This window comes from Melospiza georgiana, chromosome 4, assembly GCF_028018845.1.
Source record: "Melospiza georgiana isolate bMelGeo1 chromosome 4, bMelGeo1.pri, whole genome shotgun sequence".
NCBI lineage: Eukaryota > Metazoa > Chordata > Aves > Passeriformes > Passerellidae > Melospiza > Melospiza georgiana.
In genome coordinates, this window is record NC_080433.1 from 66815986 (window position 1) to 66833785 (window position 17800).

The 17800-nt window shown below is 36.5% G+C and overlaps 1 protein-coding gene across 1 annotated transcript in view; it reads left to right on the plus strand.

The window, feature by feature from the left end:
• COG5 (component of oligomeric golgi complex 5) overlaps positions 1-17800 on the plus strand; it is a 173638-nt gene that overhangs the window by 35591 nt on the left and 120247 nt on the right. The gene's annotated exons all lie outside the window — the stretch shown is intronic.

The window sequence follows — 17800 nt, forward strand, 5'->3', positions numbered from 1 at the left end:
AGTGTAAGCAATGCTCACAACCGCGTAATGAGAAGTGTAGCACAATACCTGTTTTAATTAGTAGTGGTGCTAAATAAATCTTGGAAATCATTTCAGCATAAACCCGAAAACCATATTTTTCAAAATTGGTTTGCTGAAACAATTAGTTTAAGAATATCTGAGTATAAAATGTCCTATAGGTAGTTTATAATCTCAGATGAGTGTGGGACTTTTTTTCACCATGATTTAAAAGATTTTTAAAGTTTTTTGTAAGGTGTGATAAAGTACTAAATGCTAAATACATAAGTAACTTCGTACATAAGTAACTGTGTTAAGGTGGTAGTTTGGGTCAAATTTTGATGCAGTCCTCTGGTTTTAGATTGTTAATGCAAATACATAATGCAGTTGTGTAACTCAGATGTCTTTATTTCTTTTTTTTACTTTTTCTTTCAGGCAGACATCCAATATATTATTTATCTTTAGGTAACAGCATGCTTTATTTATTTTCTGAAACGGCTTCGTATCCATCCAGCATGCTTCCTGTTCCATACTCTTTTGCATTCAGAAACCATGTAAATAAAGGTTGCAGAAACTTTTAAGAGAGATCACTGGGTACCAGCTGGCTATGCTCAGTAGCAGCTGATTGAGCCCTTTGAGCTGTCTCTGTATCATCTGCCTCTCAAGAGCTTGAAACCAATGATACCAGCATAGCTCTTAAAGGTGATGTGATAAAGAGGATTCCCGAAATGAAAGCATAAATACCAATATATTAAAGAGATTTACTTGCTTCACTTTCAGTATGACTAAGGATAAGTAAGGAAGCCTGTCTAAATTTAAACAGATGAATCTCCATCTCCCTTTCTAATTCTTCAGTGTGTGCCTTGTGTGCCTGAACAAAGATGGAGGTATTGGATGAGCTGTTCTGTTAGAAAAAGATGTACACACGGAGGAAGATTGTAACAGGCTTTTGGGTATATCATGAATATATGGTTCAAAGGCAGGCAAAGGGGTCACAAAAGACTACCTATATGACAGGAGGTGATATTGGCAGAAGTTTTATCTGCAAAAAGTGAGAGGAGTGATAAGGAGCTGAGTTGTGAACATATATTAAGCTTAAGTTTTCTGGAGACAAAATCAAGAAAAGAAGCAGTACCATATGGAGGCAATCAGGAGTAGGTGGATGGATAGACATGCTTATAAGCCATTGCTGTGCAGATGCTAGTTAAGATGGTGTGAACAGATGACTTCATCCTCAAAGGGTAGATAGGGAAGAGTGGGCAAAAGGAGCCATGTGCAGGCACCCAGCATAAACAGAAAATGTGCTGTTCTTATACCTGTTTCTATATCAGTACAGATGGGAGAAAGAATTTGACTGGTATTTTGGCTTTTAGGGTAGTGAAAAGTGGGGTGAAAAGGTAATAAGAAGGTACAAGTATCAGAGAACAGCAGGAGTCCTAAACCAGGAGACTGGTGATGAAGAGTTTTAGGTTTGAGAATGGCAGCACAAGGGGAAAGGAAGATCCAGATGGTAACAGAGAATAGACTATGAAGGGTTGAGGCTGCTGGGTCTGATGTGTGGGGAAAAGAAATGCAGAGAGGCAGGAGCTTGAATCAGAGTGGAGCACAAGGGTAATTTGGCATGTGCATGTAAAGGGACACTGGGTGCACAGGGGTAGAGATAATGGCAATTGCCATAACACACACCCCTGTAGCACTTCTCAATTCAATTCAGGAGTCATAGCTGTATGTGAGAGTATATTTTTCTGGTTTGCTGAGAGGAGGGAATCCAGAAATTTGCAAGTTGTAGTGTATTTTTGGTCCTTTTATCTACTGTCTTACTTTCTACACAGAGAAGTAATGTCCCAACCTTGGCTGCTAGTGCATTCCCTAACCATGGTAGGTCATCTCTAGATCTGAAGGTCAAAGCTCTGCTGTTTAGTTTATAAGATCACCTTGAATCAGCTTCTTGAACTGCAGTGCTTTAAATAAGCTTATTTTGTTAAAAAAGACTCATTAGGCTCAAAAGGTCAAGCAGGACCAAATGAAGTACCCAGTTCTAATGTTTTTCTATCAGAGTCCTTGGTTTTGGAGCTTTACAATTCTTTTAATGTGTTTTATAGCTTAACTTTACATAAACCTACTGCAGGCTACTTTAACATCCAGATGTCATGGACCTTCTTCATCAAGATCTTTATTGGCGCAGTTGTGAGACTCTGCTCACTTCCCTTGTTCTCTACATTATTCTTTTTTTCTTCCTGACTGTTTCAGCAACACTTTCTTTCCTTGTACTGCACATCTTGTTTCCTACTCTGAATATTGCTGCTCATTTAGTGACTATTTAGAATTTTACTGCGTCTGGGTCTAAAAATGTCATCTGTTTTCATATTAGCAAGAGACTTGAGATCCTAACTCATACAATTTTTTTAGTGCCACATAGTGTCTTTAGAGCTCAAATTGTTTTAGAAAATGAATATTGTGTGGTTTTGGATATCCTGCCCTGGGATTGTTGTTCAGCATTATTTACATGGTGCATCTGCACAATTCCAGCTGGATAGCTCCTCTGTACCTTTCATTTACCTACTCTGAGGAGTGCCATGCCCAATTCTAACCTAGCTCTTCTGAATATTTTGTGATCTGTATCTATTCTAGCAGTTTGTGAAATATATCTAAAATAGTTTCTTACCTTGTTGTATCTCAGTTTCCTCAATAGTCAGTTGCAAAGAGTTTTCTTAGAATATTGATGAAAATCCAGTAATTTCTGTAGTACCAAGGGAAAAGAAGCAATGGATAATAGCTGTTTGAGTCTGGGAGTTGTACTCATGTGCCCTTGTTATGCTGAATTTGTAAATGTGTTCTGCTTTCTACCTGATACTGAAATTACAGCTTGCTGGTCTGGATCATGCTGGAGCATGCTTTTATGGAAATGGTGACTCTTGACCCATACACAAGATCTAGACATAAAGGTTTTTAGTCATAAAGGTTTTTATTATTATTTAGGAGTGATATAGTGAATAGATGACCAAAATTCTGTTAGAATTTGTAAATAGTACTATTCTGACTCGGATGGTAACATGGTCTTTTCTTTCTTTTGGTTCAAGTACTTTATTCTCATTTCTTTAATCTCTAGAGAACTGATCTAAGGCTTTTTCCTTTTCTGCAGTGAGGACTGGCTGTAGAAAAATACAAAAAATTCATTTTCTGTTCGGTGTCTTACTCTTAAGGTTTATTTCTTTTTCTCCCTTACTATTGATTGCCATCTTGCTTTGTTTTGTTATTCTTATAATGACTTATTTAGGTTGGGTTTTGTGAGGTTTTTTTTTTCCCACTTTTTTGATATTCATGTTTCTCTTGACAGAAAACAGTCCTGCACATGGGACATTGTTGATCTCAGTTCTGCCGCTGTAGAATTACATCCCTGGAAAAATCTGGATTTTCCAGATAAATTGTATGTTGCTTCACTGTACTTCCTCTTGTATTTACAAAGATGAATACCTTTGGAAGCAGCACAAAGAAAAGTATTTTAACATAGGCATAGAATAGATAATATATAAATTAAATATAAAAAATATAATAGTATATATATTTTACATGAAATAAATATTTTATGTATTTTTATATATAATGTGTACATATTAATTTTCAAGATGCAGAGTTAATGATAGCATAGCAGCTTAAGTATGGAAAAATTAACTACTTTTGTCATGGAATAAGAATGTATTCTAAGATTCCTTTGGGTCTGTATAACTGTTAGGCATAGGTTATTTGTTCAGTAGTATTCCATGTTAGAACAATTATTGACCTTTTCAGCACTAGAAGGTTCTGTACTCATGAGGAAATGTGTAAGTTAGAGAATGCCCTTTAGCTATTAATACCGAACATGTATCTTGTTTTAGTTTTGCACAATGAGGTGATACCAAAGAAGAATTGCAAAGCCGCTGCTGGCTGTCACTCATATGTAGGGAAGGCATCCTTTTGGTTTCATAGCAATAAATTTGGTGAAGTAGTACAGGTAAATCATGGTCCTAGTGCATTATCGCACAATTATTTAAACATTTTAGTAGAAATTAAAAAAATGCAGTGTCAGTTACGCTCAGGAGGGAAGTATGGCTGGTAAATTTAACAGTAATTTAAATTACATCCATCTCACTCCGACTTTTCTCCATGGAGGTGTTTTTTTCCTCTAGTATAAACATTCATAATGAGTGGTGCTGTATGTTGTAGTAGTTTTTGGCAAAAGTTTAATTAGTGACTATAAATTTAATGATATTTTTTCATTTTTCTTCAAAGTTGTAATGCTGCTATGAATTTGGTTTCTCCTTCGTTACAATTGTGCTTTGACTATTCTGAGAACTTGAGAAGTTTCTGCTTTTGTAAAATATTCTTAGTTCTAGGTTGGTAATTGTTACTGAATTTTAGTGAGGATTTTCATTATTATGAAAAGGCTTTTGGAATTCTGACATCGTATCTTTTGTACTGCTTTGAACATACAAATAAAAAAGGCACCTGCTTGCATTGTGTGAGCCTTGTGAAAGCGTGCCTGAAAGAACATTCATTCCCAAAGTTGCAAAGTGATTTAGCATAGTAGCTGAAATGTTCTGGAGCCCAAGTCCTGATGCTGTGTAGCTGTAGAATGAGGAAATACTGCCTTGTGGTTTGAAGTCCCCTGGATTGCTTACCTTTCTTTCATGCAGGTATTTTGCATGTTGGAGGAAGTTTTCAGTGCTGTTGCCTGCTGTTGGTTGGTGCCCAGCGCCTCCAAGTCCCAGCTCCTGGCAGCTCTGTGTTTGTGCATTGCACAGCAGCCTCCGTGTAGACCTGTCAGGAAGTGTTCTGCCTGGCTGATTATGTTGCTTTGGGTTGGGAGGCAGCTGAAGTTAACATGCAGGGTTGAAACTTCAGGATTCTCTGTCAGATATTCTTGTTGTGAAAGTCATGAGTAGCCAGGTGTGCAGGATGGGCAGCAGCAGGAGCAGCACTAGCTGCCCTGTTACAATCCCCTCATGCAGGGGTTTGGTTACAGACCTTCCTGCCGCAATATCCTTTAAATGGAATTGCTAATTTAAAACAAAATGAGAAAACAGGAAGGTTTTCTCTAGAGTTGTTTATTCAGCAGAGATCATGGATAGACTTTGTTTCCAGTAATTTTGTAAACTAGAAAGGCGGTACCATTGACTCTTAATTAAGAGAAAGTGTTCACATGGTGTGCCTAGTGGTGAGCATTTTTCTAGCTGAAATTAAGAGACAAACCTTAGGATCTTAATTGCCCTGTAAGTAAAGAGTGAACACAACATGAATAGGTATCAGCTGTCATGTCCCTTCAATTCTTTTAAGGCTAACACAGCAGTGTAAGGGTTACCACAAGGGTGACTTCATATGTGTCATTCTTGATCAGGTAGCTGCTTGGGCTTGGCTGATTCAGTTTGGAAAGACTACAGAGAGTGTGAAAAGGAACTAGTAGGCTTACTACCCTTAAAATCAAAGTTCACTAACTCTGCATGTGACAGGAAAATACTTTGCCTTCTTCAGACAACAAAATAAAACATAAAGATGGTAGTTAGATTCCCCCCCTTGTTGTGAATGTCTGATATAAGCAGTTTAAAATATTGTCAGCCTCTGTGTTTGGTTCAAATGTAGGAAGTTTTCATCAGTCTGACAGTGGTGATATTCCACAAATTAAATTCTCAAAATCTGAAAAATTATATACACTACGTTTTCTTGTCTGATTTTTTTAAATGATAAATGACTTGCTTGTTCCCTCTTTGCCACCTTGGTTCTTCACTTGTTTTTACGAGGTTGTTCAGGGAAACTGATAGAAAATCTGTTTATGTAGTGCCATAAAAAGACATGTGAGAGAAGTTTAAATAGTTTAATAAGCTATAATGATAAATGCATAATAACATGGAAATTGAACTAATTTAGTACAGTGTGTTGGCTTCACATTTCCTCTACTAAAAAAAATATTCATTTGATTGATGTGCATGTTGATCTAAATTTAGATTTGTGTTGGTATCATATTCAGTTTATTTTCGTTCTTCCTCTGTTGTTTGGGTTCATTCATTTTCATAATTTGTATCCGTAATGTAGTTTAATTTTTTTATTGATTATTGAAAAACATCTCTTACTTTCTTAAGGGGATAAATGAAAGAAAAATATAAACCCCTTCATATTTTCTGGGTTTTTTAAAAAAATGTATCTATTGTAGCTGTAGAATCTAAAATAAATACCTAAACTGAGTAAAAATGCATGCATACGCATGCATATGAAGAACTAATTTTGTCTGTGAAGCTCTCAAATATCAAGGATTTTTGTGCCTAAACCATAGTTTCAGTTTTTTTCCATCTTCTAAAGTATTTTTAACCTCACTGCATAATTGTTGTCTTTGAAATCACTTACTGTAATACTGAAGCAAACCACAGCCTTTATGAAAAATGCTTTCATTTGCTGTTTTTTGGGAGAAGGCTGAGAGCAGTAGTGTCAGTGGTATGTCTGAGGAAGGGAATGCTGTTTTGCACTGTATATGGTTGATGCCTGGAGCTGGCTTTGCTGTCATTAGGCTTGAAGCGTGATGTTTTATTTTACTAATAAAATCGTGTGAAATTTAAAATGGCTGTTCAAGACGTTTTTATTGCGCCGATGGATGATGAGCAAATGCAGGTTTGTGGAGAAAAAGCTTGTCAAATTCTTCAGCAGCCTTCACTTATGATCTAGGTAATCAATTAAAACATAGGTAGCATGAGTTGTAGTGGTAGGGGCTATGAAGTGTAGTCTGAATAGGAAAAAGGAGAAATGTTATGTGCATTATTTCTGGTACTTTTCAAAGTGAGAAGCTTCACTGTTTCTAGGTAGGCTAGCAGCTCTGCAAAATAATACCTTGAGTTAGGAGCTCCTGGAGGAAATGTGGAAGGCGAGGAGTAGCAGCAGCAACAACCCATTAACAGGAAAACCTTGTGGGTTATTACCTACTGCCTGCCTGTTACTGTGCTGTCTTTCTAAAAGAGAAATTGCCATTCTGACACAGGTAGAGGTCTTTTCTAGTTCTCATTCTTTCCACAGTAGATCTGGTGCCCAGTGAGAATTTATTCCCTCTGAGAGACAGCTGGATATGGAGAACATTATTAATCAAGCAAATTGGTTTTAATGCGAGGAAAGAATGAAAGGAGAGGAGAGCCTGCCCTTTGAAAGTGGTTACTACTTTAAACTTGCTGGTCGTTAGGCTTGAAATGTTTTTCTTTGAAGTTGCTTTATGTTGTAATGCCTTTTCTGTGGCCTTGCTGTTGAAGTAAAAGGAAAACTCAGCCTGCTCTGTTCCCCCCAGGGCAGTTGGGTTTTTACCCTGCAAATTTTATATATATTCTTCAGAAACTTATTTTGTTTGCCACCATCAAAAAAATTCTAGGCATTTACCTGTTTATTGGACTCTTGCTGTTACCCTGTTTAATACTCCCACTCTGAAATCTTGAAGCTGGAATTATCTCAATAAGCAATACAGGTCTAGGCTAGAATACTTCAACAGGGATTTTCCTATGCTGTTTGTGTGTATCTGTATGTAAGAACTCAGTGGCTGTTGGACTGTTGGTTGAGTGCAAACCTTGATAAATGTTGCAGGCTGTGTTGATAGTATTTGTGAGAGTATAAAAGCCACTCTCAGTAATCTCGAAGCCTGTAGGCAAAGCAGTTATTACAGTATACTTTGGGGCAATAAAGATTGGTAGTAGACAGAGTTTTAGTTTGTATTCAGTACCCTTAATCTAGAGTGAATTTATATGGACAGTTAGAGATAGTATGGATTAACATTTAAACTAAGGATTTTAGCTTCTTTGCAATGTCCATGACCACAATGCCCGAGTGTTGTGTGTCTGCTTCATAGTTTCTGTTCACATTATTGTATTTTGTAGAACAACAATTTGGTTATGTCCTAGATGCCTAGCACAGATCTGGAAAGGCTGTCTGTATTTCATTAATCTGTCCAGTCTCTGTAATACAAAATCAATTTCTTTTTGAAGAATGCATGGACTGTAGAAATTTTCCACATTTATTCTCTTTGCAGATCTTTAAGCACAGATTTTTAATGACTAACTAGACTTGACAAAGTTAAACCAAGGAAATGCTTTGGAGTAATAGGGAGAGAATTGGGGTTTGAGTGGAAAAAATAGTTCATGTATCTGTCTCTCAAGATAGGAATTTTTTTTTTCTGAAATAAAGTAATGTGTTGGCAAAGTCAGAATATAAATTATTTCTTGTGCTAACTTTACGTTTATCTAAATTGCTTTAAGCCCTCAACTGCATTGGAAGAGGGATGGGGGGAGCAAAACAAACCTTCAGAAGATGCAAATAATTAATGAGATTTTAAAAAATGTATTGATGAAACAGTATAGAACTCTACTTCATCATCAATCTTTTCAAAATTAAACACCCCCCCACCTCTGAAGAAACAGGCCTTGCAGTATGCATAGATTATTAAACACAGGGCAAAAATGCAAAATTGCGTTTCACCTGTAATTTGACATTGAGAAGTTGTTGCTTCCGACATCAACTAGGAGGTTAAATTAAGTGTAAAGATGCTTCATAAATAAAACCTGTAACAAGCAGTACCATGCAGTTTAACAACAGTTCACCAAATCAATACTATGAGTAGAACAAACTGGACATTATGTTTTTTTGTGTGGTACTTTGGGTTCTGCCATACTGACAAGAAACTGTTACTAATATATTAGGTGCCTTGTGTTGGTGCATTTCCTCTTCTGTCATTCTTGCCAGTGCCACCTTAGGTGCGCGTGATGTGGCAGGAGGAGGATGAAAAGACGCCTGTTGAGGATGAGCCAGGCATGGAGTTAGTTGCATGAATATTTGATGAGAACTAAAGGAGTCACACACAAGGACAGGGAAATGGTGAGAATTGCTGCAAGGGTGACTGAGCTGCTCTTCAGATTTATTTATATCGGCTTTCTTCATTTTCTTAATGATCTTTTGCTATAAATAGACAGAGGATGTTGAGTGTTGAATTTCATGGTTGCTTTTGTATGAAGCTGCTAAGAGCTTGACTTGTAACTCTGCTTTAAGTTTTGGATGTTTTGAAAAAAAAAATTCTTCAGCGATATCAGTATTTCTTCACTTTGGTACCACAGTATAATTCTGTTGGGTACGATTGCCATGTATGGCAGTTGGCTGAATGGCACCCTGTGATCAGCTGGGCACAAAATTGCCTTGAGTAGATTTGATCCACCACACAAGGAAATGAGAATGGAAATGGGATTGATCCCAAAAATTCCATGAACCAGCAGCTGCAGAGGGAACTGTGGATTGTAGAGAGTCCACATAAAATTGCTAATCTGTAATTTTAAATCTTTGTTTAAATCTGTGATTACGATGCAAAGTTTTTCTTTCTGTGCTAGCCTGGAAGCATCTATATTTTCAAAGTATGTTTGAAGATTGCTGAGAGTTGCTAGATGTAGACACTGAAGAAATGAATTCACCAAATCACTAATCTTTTTAATTTTTTAGATTCTTTTTAGAAATACATCCAGCTGATACAATTTAATATTCTGGTTTTGTGCGGAGTCTTGGCTAATGCATCTGTTGAATGAATGAATAAATAAATGGAAAGAAATGCAGTTTTAATTCTGGGAAAACCTATTTTTATTTTTTTGCTTGTAAAATTGGCAGCAATATTCTACTCTAGGATAGCATTATTGGTTACTGACACAGTGGAATAATAGTAGCAGTTAGAAATACATGTGAATGTTGCTGAGTTTTATAGCTTGAGCTTTTATTATTTTTAAGTAATTTTAACACCTGCAAAATAATGCAAGAAGCTGGATTCTCTTTTGACAAATATTAGACATTCACAGGTTAATGTATAGCTTCCAGTTTCCATTGATACTATTGTCTAGTAAGTGCTTGTTAGATACCAAAGCAGTGAACAGTGTGAGCAGGTCACAGATTAGGTCAGCCTCTCCTTTGACAGGCTCAAGGAGGCAGCCAGGCAGCTATTGTTTTACCCTCTGAACAGAAAAATGTATTCCTTTGGCTGTGTTTTGACTTTTGAATTGCCACTGAGTTAGTAATTTATTTATTTGTTTTGATATTGAATTATATTGGAACGTCAAATGAGAAAATTCTGTTATGCTACCTCTGAGAGAAGGAAATAATATCCAAATAGTTTTAATTACTATTAAAACCCAGCTCTTTGCTGTTTTGTTTAGCTGATACATACAGGGCTACTCAAAATGCCTGCTGTGTCCACCACCCAAGGCATTCTCAGCACTGTTCCAGCTCCTCTACCAAACCTGGGATTTTGGGGTGCAGACTCAGCTGGCACAGGACAGCTCTTGGTGCTCTTGAGGAAATCTGTGATTGCTCGACGTGATTAAAACCACTGTCACCACTGCCATGACAAGCAGTGCTCCATGTGAGCCTGACATGTGCAGCTGAACACTGTGTGCAGAGTATTCTGTAGCTCCTGTGATAGATGTACCATAGTTATATTTTGTATGGATGTGTGCACATGTATAAAAATTATAAAATGGTTATAAAAATTACTTGATTCACCCAAGTGCTATGAATTACACTCTTTCTGGCAACAGAAACAATGTCATTTTTGAATTCTTCAAATGGAGATTCTCCAATGCATGATGCATTCTTCAAAGTGGAATCCTGTTTTGAAAAGGTACCAAGAAAGAATGGTGAATTTAAATTTAATCTCCTTAGCCCAGAGGCTTTTTAAAATAACCTTTTTACCAAGGATGGGCATGCTGCAACGGCAATGGAAAAATCAGTTCAAGCTGTAGTTTGAATGGACATTTTTAGTTTGAATGGACATTTTGACCCTTGTTTTATTAATTTTGACAGTGGAGATAATTTTCGCCCTCCTTCCCATTTAACAAAAGTTTTTCTTTCAACGTTTTTTCTGCTTAGAATTATCAGAAGTAGTATTATTACCTTTGAGGGCATTGGAAAGGAGACAAGATGGACACAGATCTACTTAAAATCTCAATCTCTGATAAAATTTAGATTTTTGTACAAATGAAGTAATAGCACTCCTGTCTTTTTATATTTTTAATAGAATCCTAGAATCATTACAGTTGGGAAAGACCTCCAGGATCATCGAGTTCAATCTTTGACCAAACACCACCATGTCAACTAAACCATAGCACTAAGTGCCATTTCCAGTTGTTTCTTGAGCACTTCCAGGGTTTGTGATTTTACCACCTCCTTGGGCAGCCTATTGCAATGCCTGATCACCTTTTCAGTGAATAAATTCTTCATGATTTGCGATTTTCTTTTGTGTAACCAAACCAGTTGCTAAAGTTTAAAGAAATTATGGATTTAGAGTTGAAGGTATAAGAAAGCTCTTTTCTTCTAGTCATGGGTAGAAATAAGTCAAAGGGAAAACCAAACTGGGGCAAAAATAATTAATCAGCTGGGAATGGATGCAACATTGGACAAAATCCTGAGGTGGTATTAGGTAGGAGATAAAGAATGATATTTCTGTTATAACACTGTTTGCAGGACTTCTCTGGTTGCTGGGTTTAAGTGGAAATTTTTTTATCAGACAAGTTACTTTGTATTCAACTTCTTCCCTTTATAAAAATGCTTAAAATGGTAGCCAAAAATGCTGTGAGATCTTAAGATGGGAACAATTTCTACCTTCTACGAGTTATTTAAAAATACAGTTTTTATAATTTATAAGCAATTTTACAAACTGCAACCTTGCATCATGATTGAAAAGCAGTAGGGAAACTGATTTTGCTTCCAAGCTTCATGCATCAAATGCGTTTTTAAATATGAGAAAGGGCTGTAGCAATTGCATCTGAATATAGTATTTTCCTTTCCTTAACTGTTTAAAGCTGAGAATCATTGGCTGTGTAAATATTGATAGCTTTAAAGACCAAAGGAAAAATTACTGTGAAAAACATAGTCTGGATAGACTCAAAATACTGCAATTTCAAGATAAAATTTTAAACAGAATATGCTAAAGCTAATTTGAAGTAATTCTCCCTTAATAATAATAAAATATATAAGTCCCCATGGTGCCCCATCACCTTTGTGCAGAAAATGGCAGCAAGAATAAAACTGCCACTGCTCAAAGGATCTTTTACAATTACAATTGATTGAAAAAATTAACAGTGCATGTAACACATAAAATTTCTTTCATTAAAAATTAACTTGTTTGAAACACAGACTGTAGTCCTTCATCAGGGCGTACAGAGTGATACTTTACTCGTACTTGAGGAAGGAAACCTCTTAGTGCAAACCATTGTGTGTTGGTTGCACAACCATTGCAGCTGTACATGTTTTAAAATTATCTGAAAAATTGTATCTTCTCAGGCTCTTTTTAGGATTTCCTTGCTTGAACTTACATTAAAGTAAGCACAATTGAAGAAATGGTGGTGGAGTTACGCTCTCCTTTCTGTTAGTAATCTAGATATGATCTTTGATACATTAGGAAATATTAATTAATGCACTAGTTCCCATAACTACTAGAATGACTTCACTGATATCTGCATTAAGCTGATGCTTATTATAAAAAACCTGATTTTGTCGTTGATCGCGGTAATAGAAGAGACAAAATTATAATTCTGCTGTTGTGAATATAATAAATACTGCTCTTATCTGTATTACCAAGGCACACACATCTATCTCTGGTGGAATGTAAAGCACCATGCTGGCTTTCTAGTAAAATACTAAATATTAGAAGTAAGTATTTTCTTACTGGTGATTGCTGAACATGTGAATAAAAGAGATTTATGGATGGTAGCGTTTTTTGTATGTTTATGTGAAGTTTCTATCATACTGTTATGCCACACTTGCAGTTAGAATATCTGTCTTGAGTTCTTAGTGGAGTGATCTGGATCTCAGACTGAACAAACCAGGCTGGGTTTTGAATCAATTAGAGCATTTTTAAGTCTGGAGTTTATTTTTAGCCTTGAAGGGAGTTCAACAGGCAAAGATGTTTTACAGTTTCTACTTTATACCTATGTGTCATCTTGGACAAATCCTTTTTACCTTCATTCGTTGATGGATTAAATAAATTGGCAGCTTGCTTAGACAGAACCTAAGGAAAGCACAAAGAAAAGGTAATTCTGTCTTGGAACATTACACTGCAGCCCTTTCACCTGCCTGTGAATTGCAGTGAATGACACTTCCTTCTTCCTTTTGATCTGAAGCTTGATTTATAAAATAATAGTTTACTGTTCTATAGTAGCACAGAAATCAGGGTTATGAGGTTGGTTCAGAAAGAGGGTAAATGAAAAGAAGGACTGGTATACATACCTGTAGAAGGAAAATGGTTATGCTCCTTGGTTTCCCTGCATAAGTGATCCCACTTGAGAAGACATGAGTGCAGTGATCCCATTCTTAGAGAAGTTCTCTGAATTCCTGCTCAGAGAATAGGAAGTCATTGAAATCTTGAAGTTTATGGACTTGTGCTTCTGTTCCTAGCCCCAGTTTCAGGTTTGAAAGTCTGAGCTGTGAAAGTTTTGGTTCATCAGTTTGACAAATTCTGAAGTGTTACTTAAAGCAGGTTGAGGTAGTTGCACCATTGTATTATGTAATGTTATACTCAAAAACATTCCCCCTACCAAGGTAGTCAGAAGAAGATGGTTTATATCACTCTGTTGTAATGTATAATAGGTGACCTACTTTCATACTTTCTGCATGGGAACACAAAGAACAACACTATATTTATGTACTTTGAGATCTTCCTACACATTTCTCCATCCTTTCTTTCTTTAGGTTTTTCCTCCTCTTTCCTATTCTATGCCCAGAAATTAGAGATTCAATGAAATAAAATGACTTAGGTTTTTTCATTTGACCAGGGTGTAAAATATGCATAAGTTTCCATTAAATGTAATCCTAAATGTATATTTTCACATTTCTTTGAAAATAAGGATTTTTTTTTTTTACTCATGTGTCTTTCATATACCTCTGTATTTGTCTGAAATTTAGGTTTTTGTATATGTGCCACATAATTTTTTTTTGTTTTAAGGAACTCTTTAGTCTTTTATTTAGTTTTTAGTGGTTTTTTTTCTTGGTAAGGGAGGAACTCAACTGTTGCATAATTGACTGTGAAAAATGTATTATTAAAATGGATACAGGGAAAATGCTGTTAGATGTATAGCTTAAACTAGACTCTTCTCCTTGCACTGACCTTTTCTACTGTATAATAAAACATACTATTCTAACCAAGTCAGATAGCAGAAAATTTTCCAGCAGTAATGTTTTTCAGATTCATGGCATCTGTTCAATTGGCATTTATGAAGCACTTGGAGATACTCAGATGAATGAGGCTGTGTTAGTGTATGTGTTAGAGGGCACCGTTAGTAGGAGCAGCATGTCCAAATAATTGCATCTTGGACTTTTATAAATTTAGTTGTATAGAAACCATCCTAAGTAAAACAGCCTATGAAAGGCCAAACATAAGCATTAAATTCCTTGGATGCCTTTTATTGGGAAAGCAGGATTCATAAAAGCACAGTATGTTGCAGGCTTTATTTCACAGTTCTGCCAACACGAATCCAATCTGAGCTCGAGCACAGCTGCTATTCCTGCCAGTCCTCCTCACTCTCCTGATGGAGCTTGATCAGCTCTCTTTGTTTTCTCTGCTCGCTTAAAATGAACGCCGTTTAATGATCTTCACTAATGAATTTGTGATGTCCTGTTCAGGGACTTTTATCTATGGAGTGCTTCCCCCCAGCATTAAAATATCCTTTACTGACATAGTATAGGGTAAGGTAATGAGAAAAAATAGATGTGAAGTTCAGGATGGATTGTGATGGATAGAAATACATAGAGAAAACTAGATGTTCTTACAACAATTGTGCTATTCTTTTTATCCCTGTAACACAGTTACTCCTCCTCCGCCCCCCACACAACAGATTTGTAATGAAAGAATAGAATCTTGTGCAGGCTGCAACTCCCAAAGGTAAAACCCACAGTACTAGACTTCCATCTGTATAGCCTATTTTATTTCAGGGAGATTTCATTTAGTTTTCCTTGGTTAAATTAGTCTGAAATACTGTCTTTGCAAGTTCATTAAAATTATTCTATAATGGGCGTCTACCGTAATTTTTGAAGTTGTATGTTCAGTTTCTTGGTGGTGGTGCTTGCTATTTACCTGATGTTCTTGTCATCCCTTCTGCCATGTTGTGATGTTTGTCGTGCTCTCTTGCCTTTGCACTCACCTTCGTGGTCAGTTGTGTTGTTCCTGACCTGTTCTCCATAGAAGTCTTTTGACCTGTCCTCTTCCACCCTTATAGTTAAAAAAAAAAAGTCACCTGTGTTAGTTATGTGTAATTGGAGTGGAGAAGGGAATCCTCTTTAGTTCAATAATAGATTTTTATAGAATTTAAGAAGAGTATTTCACCTGAATACTTATCTGTAATGTTTACATTTACCCAATGTAGCCCTTACAGATTAGTAAGAGCTTTTATCTGCTTGAAGAACCTAAAGCTATACATGTACCAAAAAAAGCTCCCCAGGGAGGGGGATAGTGCTGGGTTTTGTTTCTATTCTGCAGCCAGCATGCTAAAATGTACTGAATCAATACTTGGAATCAATACTGGATAGTTTCTTAGGAGCAGTTAGGATCACAGAAGGCCTAATCCTGATGAGATCTGTGCACTTGTATCATTTAATAACTTGCACGGCTACAGGGGCAGTGAATCCTCAGTGCTGAGTGAGTGTGGAACTGGGCACAGGCTGCTGAGAGCTTGGCTCTCACTGCTCCACGACTGGGAGTGCTCCAGGGGTTACTGACCACTGCTCTTCACTGCCTTGTAAGACACTGTTGTTGTCCCTCTCCTTTGCCAAGTAACCAATCCCTCTTCCTCTAAAACATGAGCAAATAGCTGAATGAAGTAAGTGAATTACTATGAATATACATAGGATCCACCTAAGTTCTTTCTGGAAGGGCAGTGATTGAACATTTGAAAAAAGCTGACACCGGTTATTATCTGAATAATCTGAACTTGTCTAATTGCCATTTGGAAACTTTTCCCACCATTTGTACTTATTGAAGGTACTTGTTTCAATACTAGATAATCTGACACTTTTTCCCCCAAGTTTGTTGCTCTGCTCAACTCTGTTCTCTAAAGAATTTCTATTTCTGCTTTGAAATTTTTGAGTGCTTTTGCCACAACTAATTTGTGCATTAACTACTTTATATGTTGAAGGCATGTGCTAATTAGTGCTAATGAGTTACTGAGTAAATGGAAATCAGAATAGATACTAGTTGCTGCATAAGACAGTGAAAACTTGATGTCTGTACAAACCAAAACTTTACAGATTCAGATACAGAATTTACACAGTTCTGGTTTTTTATTGCTTTAATGTGAAGCTTCCTACACAGAGTGGATTAAGGGCTAACTTCCATCTCTGGTTAACTGATATAAATTGTTCTGCTGTGATCCTTTTCTCCTTGCATGTCTGCCAAGCACAGGTGCTTGTTCCTTGCATAGGTGTTTGCAGAGGAGTGAGGAGCTGATGCTGAGCAGTGGCTGAAAGCTGCTGGGGTCATTTTCAGCAGAATGCCTATGTGGGTGCACACGAGAGGAGAGGAGATGACATGGCTGGGAGATGTGGAAGGGAGGGAGCAATGGCAGCTGGAATAAAAACTGATAGCATAAACTGATGTGGAACTGAAGCTCAAGAGACTTGGGGTCTGGTACCAGATCAGTATCTTCCCTTTCTTAAAATCTGTAGGATGGTCATATTATATACAAGTAAGTGTCTCAATTATTATCTTTCCATGGAGATCCCTGAAGACTCAGCAAAAGAGGTGTAGGAGAAAGGGGCATTCTAGAAGAGCTCAGAATGAGTAAATGAAATGACTCATAGTCTGGACCAGTTGAACATTTGCTTATGGCAGAATAATTTTGAATATGGCACATAACAAGTAAGAGGGACAATCAGAAGTCTAAGCAGTACGTCTGGAAACAAGTTTTGCCAATTAATTTTTACTTTTATCTCTATTGTAATAGCATTCCTTTGATATTTCACATAGCTATTGGTGTGATCTGCATGCTGTGGGTTGAGAGTACCATGATATCTGTTATGGTTTTAAATACATTTTTCTAAATGTGGATGAGAAAATTAAAGTAATTAATTTTGCATGGACTCTGAGACAAGAATTGACCACAGCCATTTTGCTAGCAAGGTTTGCACATTCTTTTTATCATCCTTTATAACTGATTTTCTGTAACTACTAATGGAAAGAATTTAATAAAAGGTGATAAACTCAGATGATTTTTTAAATAAGGTTACAAGTCTGATAAAGCATAAATGTGTTAACACTATTGAATTCTGTAGACCTTTTAGTACATTTTAATTTAAAAAACCAAGTAAGAGGTAAAATGCAAAAGACAAACCCTGAGCAACTGGAATGATATGAGTCAATGGCAGAGCAGCTTTCCCATGTAAAAGAATGGTTTCATCCTTGTTTTCTTTCTTTGTAGATTTTATACACATCTGTGCAGAGTCCTTAAGCCTTCAAACCATTTTCATACTTGAGCTGGAACTCTTCTGTGAAAATAATATCTTGAAGAAATTTTGATAACATTTTTCCCCGAACACCTCTAATTTTTATTGTGATTTCCTTATTCTGCATTTTTAAAACTCTTTTATACTTCGTGAGCTGTTTTAGGAACACAAAATACCCCTTTTCTGTCAGAAGCTGACTTAAAATTCCATCCTTCATCCATCCACCAAGCACCTATTGTTACTTTTTGAATTTAAAATTAGGGCTTAATGTCATAAACCAGTAGAAATACAGTACATCTAATATAAGTATTAATTCTATTTTTAAAACTTACATGGGATGGGA